Below are 5,901 nucleotides of genomic sequence, written 5' to 3' on the forward strand. Positions count from 1 at the left end.
ATGACACCAAGAACAGCATAGAAAAAATTATTTGTAGTTCTTTATTGAAATATAGAAATGACAAATAAATGGAAATGAAAGTAGATGGACAACAAAGCCACATCTTTGCATTACGCGCATAATGCTTTTACCAATTAAGCTACCGTGGCACCGTTTTCCCATCTTCTTTCTTGGATATTTATGTTTTGCTTACTAGAACCAACCCTCAGAGGGTTGTCCAGCACCACCACTGATGGCCCTGGCACCAAATGTGGAACATTCTGTCTGCCTTAGGTGTCACGTTGCAGAGTGACACGCATAATGCATCACACGCGTAATGCCAACGCGTGGATTTGTATCCCACCTGTGGCCAGTGTTTTTTTCATCTCCTTTCATTCGAATTTGTTATCATTTCTTTATTTAAGAACTACAAATAATTTCCTTTATCCTGTCCTTGGTGTTATTGTTTGTTGGCTTCTTATGTTTTGGCCTTTGGTTTCTTTCTTCTGATTCATATATATATGTATCTATATAAAGAAAGTTGTCTGACAGCCAGTATTCAAGCAAAGAACCTCTAGGACAAAGGCCCGATACTCTAACCCAGGGGTCCCGTGAGTGGCCAAACAAATCTGAATCCATCCCCTCAAAGGGGTATTTTTACATTGGAGTTTGTATTTGACACAACCACGGCACGCCACATCCACACTTCGGCAGTCTTCGCTAGAAATTTCATCATGGCGGTGGTGTTCAAGACTCATCACTGTTTGATTGACAGGCCCCAGGTGTCCATACTGGATGAATTTGATTCGTGCTTGTGGGTTTCTTTGAACGAGAATGGACTTTGTCCTGGAAACTGAATGCCACTTTCGAATGTGGCAGCGTGTCGACTCATTGTGGACACATTGGCCATTCGCGTATGGCAACAGCACGACGCTCGGTGTGTTGCTGTTACTGATGTTATAGTGTGCACTGATGTTACAGTGTGCCTTTCGAGCAGTTTCCTACATACAGGCTGGTTTGATTCCTTACAGTGTCCGTTTCTACTCCTGAATAAAAATGCGGAATAACCACCTCAACTCGCATTACGTAGATCGGGGTCCTGTGTGGCTGGGAGGCTCATGCCTTTAGGATTAGCATTATGATCGGTATTTGGGGGGCTACCGAAAAGTTCAGGGAATTCGGTCATAAAAGTATATACGCACCATAACTCCTAATCTGAATTGTCTCCTTTGAAGTAATCACCTTGAGCATGAATAAACCAATCCCATCATTTCTACCACGATGTTGTGCATCTGTGGAATCCTTCAGGTGTGAGTGCATTGAGCACCTCCAGTGATTCCGACTGTATCTCTTCAACTGTGCTGTCAGCCTCAATTTTCAATCGGGAACAAGAAAAAGTCACAGGGGGCAAAGTCGGATGAATAGGGCTGTTGGAGATCAGCACTGTGATGTGTTTGGAAGTCGGGAACTGTCAAAAAGCAAGTAATGTGTGAGCCATCACCTCATTTTGGTGGAGAAGCCAATTGTTCTTCCACTTCCCTGGATGTTTGCGCCGAATGCTCTCCCTTGAAAACCTCACAGCAAAACTTCCTATTGATGGTTTATGTCCAGAAGGTGTAAGTTCCTTGCATACAATTCCCACTCCCGGAGTGACTGAACTGATCCATTCCACTCCTGTAATTGCAGTAAATTAAGCACATTTATTAGAATTGTTCACTACTAGGGCTTTCATGTGCAACAATGAAAAAAAAAACTGTTTCAAGTTTTGACAGTCTAACAAATAATAATACATACTGTTATTTCGCACAAGGATGAACATGCTTTCTGGCCTGTTATCTGTCCAGGACTTTCTTGCCTTTAATCACTGTAATTATTAATCATTAGAGTAATGCAAAGTGCATAGTAATATTATGCTCTGTGACATAGTAATATTATGCTCTGTCTGGGCCGGGGCCAGGGCAGGCCAGTCACACACTCGCTAATTGTTCGGCCGGGAGCTGTTGAATATTATGCTCCGAAAAAGAAGAGAAGAAGACGAAGTTAGAAGCGAGCGTGGAGCCGAGCGCGCGCCTGCATATGGTGCCGTGACCAGGATATCAGACCTACAGTTGAAGACCCCCTAACGATGAAGCGAGCTACCTGAAGAGGACGACCTACCGACGCGATCAACGCGACCACGCTGCGACAGAGTCGAAGAACGATCCACGTCATCACGAGGCCTACCATTCCCGACGTGACGACATGGAAAGAACACGACGGAAGCGTGCTACCGTTCGAGCGGCGGTCACCAGGATCATCAACGACATGACAACTCTTATGCAGACGGAACCAACGCCATATGGTGAGCTGACCGACCATCTTAACCTATTGAAGATAAAGGAAACTATGCTTACGGACCTTGATAACCAAGTAGAAGAGCAGGTTACCGATGATAACCTTGAGGACGAGCTTCTCAGCGTCGGACAGTATCAAGAATCTATCGTCCTCGCGAAGTCCCGCGCTGAACGCATTTTATCCGATCAGCAAACAACGACTACGCGCGAATCTCACGATGACTTTCGTCAAGCACGCGCACACGTTAAGCTACCGAAGCTCGATGTGCCGAAGTTTCATGGTGACCCCATTAAATGGCCGGAATTCTGGGACCAATTTGAGTCTACTATTCACCAGAACCGATATATTACCGACGTAGACAAACTGAAATATCTTCGGAGCTACTTGATGGGTAAAGCGGAAGGTGTCATCAGCGGCCTGTCGACAACTAACGAGAGCTATAGCACAGCTATAGAACTTCTCAAAGAACGATTCGGTCAGAAGTCACTGATTGTTAACGACCACATGCGTCGCCTTCTAAACCTACGTAAAGTTCGTTCTTGCGAAGATTTCGAAGGGCTTCAAAGGTTGAATGAAGAAGTGCAGACTCGCGTTAGATCCCTGCATAACCTTGGCGTCGAAGAAAAAGAATATGGAGTGCTTCTGAAAACTGCTATAATACAAAATCTTCCGCAAGAAATGGTACTCCGTTATAATCAGCGCATCTTGTCTTCGACAAATACAGGCGTTACTAGTGAAAGTCTAAACGAAATGTCTGTTCTTCTAGACTTCTTGAGCCTTGAAGTAAGAAGCCGGGAACAGACTATAATGATGACTTCTGACAAGAGAGAACAAGCCTCAACAGCAAAACGACAATCTAATGAGCATTTCCAATGTTCTGCATCTATGCTAACCGTGAAACTGATTCCAGAGAATTGTATATTATGCGGAGACAAAGATCACTCGGTGGATGTCTGCTCAACGGAACTAACAATAGACGAGAAAAAAGAGAAACTACGCAAATTAGGACGTTGTTTCCGCTGCACTAGACAATTTCACAAAGCTAAAGAATGCCGAAACTGGAAGAGACTAAGCTGTAGGAAATGCAAGGGGCGACATATCACCACGATGTGTGATCCAAAATGGAAACAGAGGAATACGGAAACGCAGACAACTGTTTCCAGCTCGTCAACAGATTCGCCAAAGTGCACAGTTCTTCTGCAGACCGCCCAAGTTTGGGCACTGGGCACTGGAAGGAAATGCTTTGTAAGAATGTTGATTGATGGGGGTAGTCAACGCAGCTTCATCACGGAAGAATTGTCTAAGAAGTTGAAAGCCACTGTGTTAGCCGAAGAGCAGCTCACCATCTCGGGATTTGGAAACGTTCCAGCACCGCGGAAACATTATCGGAGAGTACGAGTCACGCTGCATAGCCAGTACAACTCAAACTCACTTGAAGTAGAAGCTATAGAAGTTCCCGAAATATGCAATGACTTGTCAGCATTAACAGAGACAAATGTACTTGCAAAGTTGAAAAGCAAGAACTTACGTTTGGCTGACGTCAACGCAGTTCAAGTCCCGCCTGAGCCTGGCATAAGCGTCCTTATAGGTGCAGACTATTACTGGCGGCTTGTCAGCGGAAGAATTCATCGACTGGACGACTCCTTGACAGCCATCGAAACTATCATAGGATGGACACTTCATGGAGATACCAGAAGTCCACCTACGTTCTACAAGCCGGAAACCGTAAGGAACTTCAACATATGCCTAACGGAAGCCAACGTTTCCCAACAATTGAAGTCTTTCTGGGAAGTAGAACATCTGGGGCTGACTAACGAAGACAGACTTTCGAAAGATGACGAACACGTCCTGAAGAACTTCGTGGAAACAACTGTTAGAAACAATGGTCGCAATCAAGTTGAACTGCCATGGCGCAGCAATTGTTCCCAGCTTAAAAATAACCGGGATGTCGTATTAAAGAGGCTGGAGTCCTTGCAGAGAACACTACATCGAGAACCAGAGTTTCAGAAGGAATATGACACTGCCATTAGGAGCTACTATAACAAAGACTACGCTGAGAAGGTCCCAATGGACAGTACGAGTGAACATATCACGTACTATATGCCACACCGAGCAGTAGTGCGATGCGACAGAACTACGACTGAAGTACGGGTGGTATCCGACGCCTCTTCTCATGCTCCGGAGTCACCTTCACTCAACGACATCTTGTGGACAGGACCGAATTTGAATCCCAACATCATCGACTTACGGCTGAAGTTTCGCAGCTTCAAGATTATAATTTCCGCCGATATCGAAAAAGCGTTTCTTCAAATATCGCTGGCTGAACAAGACCGAGACACGTTTCGTTACTTCTGGTTTGAAGAAGGATCTTCCAATATTAACGAACTGCGCATCACAAGGGTTCCTTTTGGTGCCTGCAGCAGTCCCTTTCTCCTTGCTGCAACTCTGCGACACCGCTTACAACTAGTAGAAGACAAATACCCTTCTACTGCCAAACTATTCAAAGATCTTCACAGACTGGAGGCCACCAATAGTGTGTCGGCTACTCAAGAACAGTCATGGAATTCTTGGGCCGAAACTATCTGCTTCAAGAGTCCAGAAAACGAAGAAAACGATACAGAGGCAGAGACAGCGAAAAGAGAAAGCGATGCCAAGAAAATTAGAAAAGAGGATATGGGACTTTTCGGATTTTGTCTAGCGTGGGATGATTTCTATTTAGTTGTGTGTGAAGTATGTAACCAAGTCACAAAACCACAGGCTCTGCGAAAGCACTTGGAGCAGCGGCATGGGAGCATCGACACCTTTGGTAGGGCTGACGACACTGCTGACACGTCCGTGCTCCAACCGGCGGGTGGAGAGATGTCCTCGGTGCACAGCTCCTTGTCATTGTCGTCCTCATTGCAGTCTTCAACGTTATCGTCTTCCGCCCTGCGACACTCGAGCGGGCCTGCCGGGCGCCCGTCGTCAACAGCAAAGGCTCCATCTGGGTCCTCACTGTCAGGGAGGCACAGCAGTGGGGTGAAAAGGCTAAAACGCAACAATCACACGCTGGCCCCCGTTGTCCAGGTGGAGCGAATGCCACTTCCACGACAGCCTCAAGCCATGGCCACCCGCAACAGCTCGCCAGGCCTTGAAAAGGAATTACCTTCACCCCAGCAGCCACCACCTTTAACCCCTGGAAGGCTAGGAATGCTGTCTGGGCTGGAGCAGGCAAGTCGCATAACACCCGACGCATGCACCAGCGGCACTTCAGCAATGGTGGCTGCGACGGCTTCCACTGCGGCATCTACGCCCATCAGGAAGATACATGCCAGCAATGGTTCCACCACGAGCACAGCAAAGTACTCATGGTGCCGACGGCTTTGCCGACGGCCAAGTTCGCTCATGCAAAGTGCGCACTTCTAGTGGCAACACGTTGCGGAGACCGGTACAGATGCTGTACCACCTAGAATCTGCTGGATAAGCTCAATCTCGAAAAGAAACAAGCACTCGCTAATTGTTCGGCCGGGAGCTGTTGAATATTATGCTCCGAAAAAGAAGAGAAGAAGACGAAGTTAGAAGCGAGCGTGGAGCCGAGCGCGCGCCTGC

Source organism: Dermacentor albipictus, chromosome 5, assembly GCF_038994185.2.
Source record: "Dermacentor albipictus isolate Rhodes 1998 colony chromosome 5, USDA_Dalb.pri_finalv2, whole genome shotgun sequence".
Taxonomy (NCBI): domain Eukaryota; kingdom Metazoa; phylum Arthropoda; class Arachnida; order Ixodida; family Ixodidae; genus Dermacentor; species Dermacentor albipictus.